Raw genomic sequence first — 11713 nt, 5'->3', positions numbered from 1 at the left:
GCAGGGAGCCGCGCCGAGGCCCGGGAGGCGGAAGGGGCCCCCCGCCGCGCTGCCGCCCCGGCTCTGCGGAGGGAAGGGCGCGCTGCTGCTCCGCTCTCGGCTGGCGCGGGGAGTGAGGGGCCGCCTGGGGCTAGCGCCCTTCGCAGCCCCCCGAATATGCCGCCTTCCTCCTCCTCGGAGAGCCACCACCTAGCGCAGGGCCTGCAGCAAGCCTTAAAGCTGTTTGTTCTGCGTGGGGGCAAGCCGGAGAGCGCGCAGACCAGACGGCACTTAATACCGAGGGTGGCTCGGGACGCCCACCTGAGGACACGGATGCGTTTTTGTCCCTGGACACGGGCGACTTTCTGCCTCTTTTTCTCGCTTGGAAAGAAAGCGGTCGCAGGTCTGCGCTGCGGGGAGGTCCGCAGCCCGGCGCAGGCCGTGGCGGGGCGCCTGCTGCCTCATCGCGGGCAGGCCCAGAGGCAGAGCTGGCCAGGGCGCGAGGGCCGCGCCGAGGCGAGGGGCGCTCGGAGCCCCAGCGCAGCGGCGCAGCCTGCGGACACGGCCGTCTGGCTCGCCGCGGCTCTCGCTGCACCAAATCTGTGGTTACTTCACCCGGTCCAGCAGAGCAGCGATGGTTTTGCTCGGAACAGCTGCCTTCCTCTAGTCTTCCGTTACATAATCACATTCTTCCCCAACATTTAGGACTAAGTGGTTGAATTTTTTTCTTTTAATGTTAGTTTAAGTAGCTTCTGTGACGCGGAATGTCAAAAGGAAACAAGTAGGACAGGGATCTATTTCAAGTACATATCTCTGCAAACTACTCTAATGCAAACCATAATGAAGACTACTGTGTTTAGCAATTTCTATCTTGGAGGGTTCTAGAAGATTTTACTGTACTTAAACCTCTGTAATTTACTTCTAAATCTTAAGGAGAAGACTGTGTAGTGGTAGCAGATGTGTTTATCAAGCTGAAGACAGTTAAGTTACTTACAACTGATAGTTTCTGTAAAAATAAAATGCTCCTCCACTGGAGTGAGAGATTTGATTATCAACAAAGTTTATCTAAAACTAAGAAATTTGTCACTAAATGAACAAAACTACTTTTATAAAAGTGAGGGAAGTTTGAGGGCAGCACATTTTGAGAAGGCGAAACAGAAAATGGCAGTGTATTTTGGGTGAAGAAAATTATAGATGGACACATAAAGCCTTCCCCAGTGTTTCTAATGAAATCATAGGTTATTAAAACTAAATGCATTTTATGATTTATCATTTTATGTTTGCTAATCTTTAATAATATTCTCACTAGGAAAATGCAGTTTCAGTTTCTCAAATTATCTCTCCGTTTACCAATTCTCTTTCACTATGCTGTGATGTTTAATTTGGGAACACTTCAAAAATCTTTCAACAGGTTTCCACTGGAGGTTTTTCTAAATGGATTAATCGCTACTGACAGTGCCTGTTTTTACAAAGTCTCTGCTTTGTAAGTGTTGAATTTGCCTCTTCTCAAGAGACAACCAAGTTTGCCTCTGGGCGGTATTGGAGAAGACAAGCTACTTGTTAAAGATCTGAAAGAGAAACAAGAAAACCCGCTTGCATGGCAATCTGCTCCAAAGGGACCAGCTTGCAATAATGCATTCCGAAATGGAGGTTTAAAAGTCTTGCTTTCTGTCTGCTCGATGGGGCATATTGGAGATGAGTTCTGAGTTCCTAAGCAATCTGGCCCTCGTACATTAGATTGTTACTGATCACTGTCACATCAGACTTTCGGGTTTCTGTATCCCAGAGTAAATGGGTTATTTTGAAAGACAGTGGTCTTAGCTTTTGCTGATCTGTGAGACCTAAGTGAATCTTAGTAGCAATAGACTGCACAGTCTTTAAGGCTTCACATTAGTCTATGAAGTCATTGAAAATTTGTCTGGAAGCTGATGCAGGGTTTTTTTATGCTGCTTGGCTATAAGCACATAGGCAGTTGCTGATTCTGCCTCTTGTTAACAAGGCAGAACTTTTAGTAATGTTCATTCTTAAATAAATGTTAAGCATTTCCAGCCTGTGAGTTCTGTCATTTTTTAGCTTTTCAGTCAAACATTTAATATTAGTTAAAGAAACTTCTGTGATGTAGAACATCAGAAAGATACAAATAGGGCAGGGATCTTTTTTCTTTCTAAAATGATGTTTTTGTACCTCAACAATTCCTGAAGGGAATCATACACATAGAAATGATTGTATCCAAATATGTTACATGGTTATGGCAAAGCAAATATTACATATCCTTCTCCAACCATGAGGAAATACATTTTTTAAATACAATAGTTAGATTTTTGTAAGATTCTGTTTGATCTAATACCTCTTCTGCTTAGAAAGAACTTTTAGAGAAAAATGTAGTTTACATATGCATGTGGATTATATATATAGTTTTCAAAGGAAATAGGCTGTTTCTTACCTATGACAAAACAGTTGTCATTTTTGTTTAAGAAGCAGCAATTCAAATCACTGCATTTACTGAGGAAATTCACTTTTGTGCTTAGGACTGCCCCTGTATTAACCCTTGGTCCTTTCCCACTTGTCTTGGAGAGCTGCAAAGGAATGCAGCCAGCTCTGCGCTTGCAAGACAACACTTAATAACTATTGCAGAGTCCTTGGGATATATTGACACTAGCAGTGCTTCACCAGTATAGAAATACTGATATTATACATCAGCAAACTAYATCTACTGAAAATGCAGCTATGTTAGCAAAACTATTCTTTCTAGTAAGACAGTCCCACAAGTAACCTGCTCCTACAAATGAAATAAGCAGTTCTGGTAAAAGTCAGTGTAACCGCAGGCATATATGGTGTTTTACAAACATCTTTAAGGGATCACGCCATGCTGACGTGGTCATGTTAGAAGAAATCTGTATTAGATTTAGCCACAGATAACACTAAAATAAATTCTTACTAGTATTTCTAATGGACAGATCCAGATTAGGAAGACTTCTCCAAAAAGGACAGAAAAAATAACTTTGTAAGAAAGAGAGATTTACTCCTGTTTAAGATATTAAAAATCACAGCTTCTTAACAGTTTTGGTAGAATGCTTATGAGAAGATACAGAATATATGATATTGCTAAGGCTAGGATTCTTTTTGTGAAAAAGGAAGTGGAAAGAAAGGGGCTGGAACTGAAAATTTAGGTACTGCTCTTTTGCCGCTGTTGCAAATAGAAAAAATGAGGCCCCCCCCTCCCTTTCCTAGCTGTTATTTGTTACATTTGTAACTTACTGAATTTTGTTGTGGGTAATTTATGTATAAAATTTATTTTAAAATATATATTTTCTGTTCAGCATCTTTTAGGGCACACATCCATTCTTTTTCCTGTGCATCCTCAGTAAGATCAGCAACAGACTTTATATGAGAAGACCCTGCATCTATGTAGCTCCACAAGAACTCACCTATGTGGAACTCGTGGCAGGACTTCAGGTCAATACAGACATTACCTATTATTACATTCTTTGTCTAACATACTAGCACTAATAACAGCATTAATCAAGCATTAACTAATGTTACAATGTATTATTCTAGTGTAAGAGACTTTTTTTTTCAGAAGAATGGAATATTAAAAGTTTCAGAGAAGCACTGATCTAAGGACATGAATGCAGTTGAGAAGAATTACGTTGAAAAGTAACATGCAAGGGAAAAGCAAGAAAGCACGTGCAGCAGACAGAGGAGAAGGGAACCAGATTGCAGAGGAATATGTACTGGAAAGTAGGCAGAAAGAGGGGGTAAAAAAAAAAAGATGCGTAAGTCAGGAGTGTGAAATAAAGAAGAATAGCAGAACAGGTGCTATCAAAAATGAATTGTACTGTGACCAAAATCAGTTAAATACAATTAAGCATGGATAAATTACACATTATGTGGATAAGCAGGACTATTATGGTAGCCTTCTTGTTCTAATAAGTCATCTCGACGATCATTTTATTTAAAAAAAATAGATTAGTCCTATGTTCCATAATGTCTGATTTGTCAAAAACATTATTTTCTTGAAAAACAAAGTGAAAAGTTATCTTCATAGACAATACCTGAAAGGTGTATTACCATACCCATCAGATATATGTCCAAAGTCAGTGTCCTTGTGGTCCATCATAATTATTCCCACTCTAACAGCAGTATTATAAGATAGTCCTAACCAATTCAATGAACTATTAAACACCTTTTTGAGAAGATAACAAGTACAGCTAGTAAAATAAGTTACATTTACATTTAACCAATTATTATACTGCCATCTAGTGTTCACTGCATGTATAACTATACAGAGAAATTTGATTAATTTAAACAGTTCTGGCTATGAGTGCCCTGAAGCAAAATAACCGTAGTCATACATACAGTGAACTCACCTGAAAAACAGTAATTGGAAGCAACTTACACTGTGAGGAGTGACAAAGTATGTTGAAAGGATCAATCTGAATATATATGCTGTTTCATATGCATATAAATAAGACTACGGGAGTAGTATTTTCAGACTCTATGCTACTTGAGGAGGCATTCAACAAAATGGAAAAATATTGTTGATTGAGCAGCAGCAGGTGGCAAATCCAGTTCACATACTGTACAGATCTTTTATTGTACAAAGAAGCAAAGATTGAAGATAAAATATTAAAAGATAGTGTTTGGGGAGTCATAACAATGACAATCACAGAGATGTGGTTACTGCATATAATTTTGCACAGACAGATCACAGAAAATGAAAAGCATGTCATGCTGCTGTTCAAAAAATTGAGTAAATCCTTGTTTAGAATAATCTTGTATTTTTGGTGTCTGGACTTCTATTATACTAAATTAAAAATCAGGGGAAATTTAAGTAAAAAAAAAAAGTATGAAAAGGTTTAGTGAAATAATACTGCTACAGAACAGATGCTCACAGATTGAGTATTTATTATGGTGTTCCTGGAATAGTATTTTCAGTGGCATCAGGGAAAGTCTCTTGCCAATTTTTCAATGCAAATGAAGAACATCGTGATGCAGACTTTATATAGTGGAGAAAAAAACAGGCAACCTCAAAATCTAAAACATTCAAAGGAATACCTTATCAAAATGCTAATAATTAACTATACAGCCTAAAATTAGATTATGCAAGTTAGTTCCCAATAAGTTAATTTAATGATTTTCAGACAAAAGATTTAGAAAATGGGAAAAGAATTGTGGTAAAAAGTATTTTTTCTTGAAATTTCTTCCCTTATCTTTATTTTATTTTTGCTAGTAATTTCTTGAGGCAAATTATCTGAAATATCCCTCTTTGTCTAGGAAAATCACACTAGATTGCATATAATCTAAACCCAAATATTTTTAGAAATAGCTCTGCATTGCCCTTTCATAACGTAGTTCAAATACATGCTTGACCTGTTGTGATGGCTTTATAATACAATACAAACAGAAATGTGATTTTGAAAAATCAGAAGTGATAAAATCTGTACTTAAGAATTAATCTGTGAAGTGAAACATTTTCTCTCTACACAGCAAATAAGGGGGTTGCTTAAGCCTTAAACCATTTCAAATGCTAAGTCTTTTTTTAAGGTAAGCTAAATAAAATATATTGTGATATTCGGTTTCAAAGGTAGATTTATATTCTACTGTATAATTCTAATGAAATTTCTACAAATATATATAAAATAGAAAGTTGTATCACAGAATCACAGAATCACAGAATCGCTGAGTTTGGAAGGGACCTCTGGAGATCATCTAGTCCAACCCCCCTGCTCAAGCAGGGTCACCTAGAGCATGTTGCACAGGATCGCGTCCAGGCGGGTTTTGAATATCTCCAGAGAAGGAGACTCCACAACCTCTCTGGGCAACCTCTTCCAGTGCTCTGTCACCCTCACAGCAAAAAAGTTTTTCCTCATGTTCAGATGGAAGYRTCTGTGTTTCAGTTTGTGCCCGTTGCCTYRYGTCCTGTCACTGGGCACCACTGAAAAGAGTCTGGYCCCATCCTCTCGACACCCTCCCTTCASATACTTGTACACVTTGATAAGATCTCCTCTCAGYCTTCTCTTCTCCAAGCTAAACAGGCCMAGCTCTCTCAGCCTTTCCTCATAAGAAAAATGCTCCAGTCCCCTAATCATCTTTGTAGCCCTTCGCTGGACTTGCTCCAGCAGTGCCACATCCCTTTTGTACTGGGGAGCCCAGAACTGGACGCAGTACTCCAGATGGGGCCTCACGAGGGCTGAGTAGAGGGGGAGAATCACCTCCCTCGACCTGCTGGCAACACTCTTCCTGATGCACCCCAGGATACCATTGGCCTTCTTGGCCACAAGGGCACATTGCTGCCTCATGCTTAACTTGGTGTCCACCAGCACTCCCAGGTCCTTCTCCGCAGAGCTGCTTTCCAGCAGGTCAACCCCCAACCTGTACTGGTGCATGGGGTTATTCCTCCCCAGGTGCAGGACCCTGCACTTSCCTTTGTTGAACTTCATGAGGTTCCTCTCYGCCCACCTCTCCAGCCTGTCCAAGTCTCTYTGAATGGCAGCACAGCCCTCTGGTGTATCAGCCACTCCTCCCAGTTTTGTATCATCAGCAAACTTGCTGAGGGTGCACTCTGTCCCTTCMTCCAGGTCACTGATGAAGAAGTTGAACAAGACTGGACCCAGKACTGACCCCTGGGGGACACCGCTAGCTACAGGCCTCCAAMTAGACTCTGTGCCACTGATCACAACTCTCTGAGCTCCAAGCCCGGAGAGAGGAAAGGGGACGGCGAAGGCAGGCAGGGAAGCGCTCTCCCTGCCCCGGGGGAGCCAAGCAGTACCATGGTTATCCCTGTCAGCGGGCCGGGACTGGGAGGGATGCGCCGCGCCGGGGCTGCACCGGGTTACAGCCACGCGGCTGCCTCAGCTGCCCCCGGCGCCTCCAGCAGCCTGGATCCAGCGCCAGCAAGAGCCGGGTATCCTTTCCTTAACCTCAGTGTAACTGCTTTTGAAAATAGTTGGAAATTCTCCTTTGGTAGCATAAAAGAAAGCAAGTAGGAGTGTTCATTCTGTTGTTCACAGTTCCTTCATTGTCTATTATTTCCTCTGTCTCATCTACATTAAGCATTCTTTCTCTTCAGATGTAACAACTTTTATCTACTTATTTTCATCAGCTATCTCTGGACTCCTTTATGGACATGTAGGACATTTTCCATAATAAAGTGGAAGAGTTATCCAAAGGCCACACCAAGTCTCCAGCATTCAAATTTGTACTTAAAATGGTGAAAGACTGTAAGAGTTTTATTTAAAACAGTGTTATGCTGCTCTTTTCTTTTCAGTATCTTGCGTTTAAATGAAAATGGGGCCACAGGATTTTTAATGAGTATTTTATTTATGAAGCCAAAGGTTCATAGCAGTTGGCAATTTAATTAGGTGATTAATATGTATAAACAGTTCCATGTTGTTCACCAGAGAAACCTTAACATGAAATGTACCATACATCATGTGAAGACTGGAAATTATACACAGGGAGAAATATTCCTTTAGTTTAAATATGTATTTACTAGTGAACTGTTTTTTAATTTCAATAGAATTTTAAAAACTTACAGAGGCTTGAGATAAAATAAGAAGCTGTGATGTGTCTGTAATTTGAGGCCAGAATACAGGCTTCGCTTACTGCAGTATGACTGTTACAACCAATTCATGCAAATGCATTTGTCTTTGCTGTTATTTTGACCTTCTGCACTTCCCATTTGTATTTTTAGTGCTGGTATCTGTCACAATACCACATTCTCAAAGCAGAGACTGTATTCTTTACACAGAACTGAATGCAGTTTAAGTCCTAATTGTGCCTGCAATATGAATAACAAATAATGATTACACCTTATACCTTAATGTGAAAAACATTGTGAGCCCAATCCTGCTTCTGTTAATGCTAAATTGGACATAAAGTTGCAAGGGGAAAAAGAGTAATCTTTAGGCCTCTTTGTCAGGATACAACTGTGAAATTAGTCCCCAAATATTGTAATTATTACTCATATGGAAGGGCTTATGTCTAAGTACAGCATTTAAACCTGGGCATGTTCTAATCTATGTTAGCTTTCCTAAAGGGTAGTCTGAAAATAAGGACATCATAGCATGGCATTTTTGGGCCATTCCACATCTTTTTTACCCTACCTTTACCAGACTCTTTCACTATTGGGGTTGCAGTGGAAGTAATATAAGAATGGGCCACATTTCATACTGTCTTAGACTCTTAGCACTGGATCAACCCTCAACAGTGGAGATTCAAGTCAGGTGCAATAAAATGACAATGTCTACAAAATTTGCCAGAGGTTGAAACAAGAATTGAGCAGAAGAGAAAGAACTACTCTATTTACATCACTAAAACCTCTCACAATAAAAATTACCTATGAATCTAGTAATTCAACTGATTTACCAAAGCACAGCACAGATTGTCATACTAAGAACAAGAATAGAGTGCTATGATGATTATATACTTATTTTAAGTAAACTGGTTGAAATTCATAGTCACATATTTCCGAAAATGTTAACTAATCTTGTATACAATAAATATTTGTTCATTTGAAATATTTAAAATTTTAATTTTTACCCAACTGTGCCCTTCAGTAACCCTTTGAAAACAATTAATTTTAAATTCAGTAAAACATTACTTACAAGTATATATAAAATTATACATATTCAAATGACTGTTGATAGATGCAACCCTGCTGGCACTTTGGACATCTAAAATTATACTTTAAAGAATTTATGTATTTGATTTAATCTCAAACACATGTATAATTGCCTGTATCATGCATATTTTCTATTGCATATCTGTGTACAAACCATTGAATAAAGGTGTTTTATAAGTATACAACAGTTTGCACTAATGGATTATAGATAAGACCAAATTTCTAAATCTCTGAACAAACAGAGATTGTTACAAGATTATCTCTAAACAAGCACAGAGAAATGACAGCTACTTAGCAGCAGTAATGTTCACTTTTTATATTATGCTACTGACATAATGTAGAGGAATTATGTGTTTTTTCATCTGATTGTATTAGATATATGCATGCAAAAACAGGTTAAAAACAAGACTAGAGTTAGCATACAGTATTCTACTGAGGCTGGCAAGAGGATGAGTAAGAGTGCTTCTACAAATGAAATTATTATGCTAATAAATAGCTATACAAAGTAACAATAGTTACACAAAGATTGTGCATCCAAGTAATGAATCAAGTCCCAGATTACTGGCTTCTTTGTTCATAGATTGCTGAACTGTTCTAAATCACTTAATTTTTTTGATTATATCTCTCCCCCACACATACTATTTCAGCTCAAGTTATCATCCATGCTAAATTCAGAATCCTAACACCCAAATTAAGGAGCAAAACGTGTGCATTCCTAAGCATGCACCTAAGCAAGGAAGCAAACAAAATGTGGGAGATAAAAGAAATAAACGCGCATTTGAGCATTTTATTTGTCATAAATAAAAGCAATGGTAGCTAAGCAACACAAGATGATCTATGATTTTTTTTATGGAAGATTAAAGTGGTTTGTGATTTCTTCAAAAAAGTTTAATGCTGTTTTGATTTAAATAGCTCTGCTGTATTTTTAAAACCATTATAGATAAGTGTATTTATATTCAAAGAAAAATATCAAATACATTAGCATTAGCTGGCACTCTAGCTAGCTTTTTAGCTGTGTGATTAGGTGCAGCACCTTGCATACTAGTATTTCTGGTTATTCCAGAACATACACGTTAACCAGAAGGCAGACATTGTCATTCCTTGCACAACATACAGAACGTGAAGACCTCGTTCTTTTAATGCTGATTAAAAGCTGAGTCAACAAAGGAACTATGCAGATAAGTTATATAGTTACACGAAAAAACGGGAGGCTCTAGCAGTCATAGAGCATCCTTGTAAAAATTGTGCAATCAAGTTTTTAACTGATCTATTGAAATATCCTTCTCTTTAAAGTATATGGTCATTAGATCTGTGTGGGTGTAGACCACACCTGGCAAGCTAACTCCTTTGCAAGATAATACACCTTACAAAAGTGACAGCGATTATTGGAGCAGCAACACGTGAATTGCGGTCTTGCTTCAGTGTCACAGAAAAACTTTGTCTTTTTTTTCAAGTCCTGTGACTGCTGATCAGCAGGATTTGTGTTCTCCTGAGAAAGGAGAAAAAAAAAAAGAGGAAGCACAATAGGAAAGAGGAAAAAAAAGAAAATTTGGGCAGAGCAAACGAAACTGGAGAGATTCATATCACAGGAGCTTAATGCTTTTATAGTTAGGCTTAATCTTACTGAAACCAGCAGGTTTAATGTATGTTTTTTCATTTAAGGTAGTTGCCCAGGTAGTTAAATATGTATATCCACACGAAACAAGAATGAATGCCAGTCATGAATGTAAATGGTTTGGGTGGAGGGTTTCTGTTGGGGATTTTTCTGGAAGAGAAAAGTTATAGGAACAGAGACAAAAAGCTTGAGACAGAAGTTCATACCTCAAAAAAGCAGCTTTTCCTTTTGGCACTGTTTCAGATGGTCACAGTCCTGGCTTCTCTCAAGTAATATATGAAGACTGCTTCCAACCTGGAGATGATACAGCCTTGCTTTCTTTCAAGCCACTGTCACAGCTTTGATCCTCTTCAGTGTCCTCAGTAACATCAGGTCACAGCTTGGGGATGGTCAAATAAAGCAAATTAAAGGTTAAAAAGTATTAATAAATGAACAAAGCACAAAACAGATAATAAATATGCCACTTTGTAAGTGCATACAAGGCACACACTTGAACATTGTGTGCAGTGCTGATCCTTCCTGTTTCAGAAAGAATACAGCTGAAAATTTTCAGAGAAGCTAACAAAGATTATCAAAGGTTGGGACGGCCTCTGTGTGAAGAATGACGAAGCAGGCTAGAAGTATTCAGCTTCCAGAGGGTGTCAAGGAGTAGTAAGAGAGACATCCATAAAACRAGTAGCTGGGACACTGTGAATGGGGATCAGCTGTTCTTTGGCTCTCCCAATACAAGAACAAAGGGTTATAAAATGAAATCAGCAGTTGGCAGGTTTAAAAGGAAACATGTGGTTCTCCATAAAATATTTAACTGAGCTAGAAACATCTCTGACCGAGATCCTGTGCATGCTTAAATTTTACATGGTCTAATGTGGCAACAGGACTTCATGGAAAAGAAAAACACTGGAAATGATTAAGTACATCGACACTATCCTTTTCTCAAGAATTCCCTGAGATACAAATTGTTGGAGATGATAAAATATTCTGCAGAGCATGCTGAAAACATGATGCTGGCCTGACTCTCTTACCTTTCCCCAGGCACCTGCTGTTTGTTACCGTCACGGACAAGACAGTTACAGAGACAAAACACAGGCCTAGACTGTGCTAGAACTTTCTCCCCGGTTCAGTAAGGCTGTTCTTATTAACCTCAAATACCAGGTTTTATCCTCTGCAAGCGCATGATCAATCTCATCCCTCAGCCCAGCAGAGCCAGGGCCCAACCTGGCACCGCACCTCAACCACCTGCCTGGCACACGGCTTTCGGGGGAACCGGCTATGGGACTATTTTAATTACTTTCTTTATTATTTTTTTTTAATTTGGCCCTAGACTGCACGATAGGCGCCACCAGACTATGAGGAGGGAGAGCTTTGCAACGCGGGACACCCAGGACAGGTGTGGGGGACGCGTCTTTGGGCCTCGGCGCCGCTGCCGCGCAGGCCCTGGGGCGCCGCCGCCCTGCCCCGTCCCGCCCGGCGCCCTGCCCTGCCCTGCCCTGCCC

General features: G+C 39.7%; 1 protein-coding gene across 6 annotated transcripts in view; it reads right to left on the bottom strand.

Annotated features, from left to right (window-relative positions):
• Positions 1-11576, bottom strand: part of KLHL2 (kelch like family member 2) — a 75940-nt gene extending 64364 nt beyond the window's left edge. Inside the window, exons 1-2 of one of the 6 annotated variants that reach the window (XM_026065413.1) lie at positions 11243-11576; positions 10427-10599 (exon numbers count right to left, since the gene is read on the bottom strand). The gene's annotated coding sequence lies outside the window, so the exon portion shown is untranslated. Of the gene's footprint in view, positions 1-300; positions 452-10426; positions 10640-10699; positions 10789-11242 lie in introns of those variants that run through there. The other 5 variants (XM_026065419.1, XM_026065417.1, XM_026065415.1 and 2 more) reach the window with 5 other exon arrangements.
• Positions 11577-11713: the final 137 nt, after the last annotated feature.

This window comes from Apteryx rowi, unplaced genomic scaffold, assembly GCF_003343035.1.
Source record: "Apteryx rowi isolate R43461 unplaced genomic scaffold, aptRow1 scaffold_227, whole genome shotgun sequence".
Classification (NCBI taxonomy): Eukaryota; Metazoa; Chordata; class Aves; order Apterygiformes; family Apterygidae; genus Apteryx; species Apteryx rowi.
Note: the sequence above shows the minus strand (reverse complement) of the source record. Positions and strands in the feature narration are given on the sequence as shown.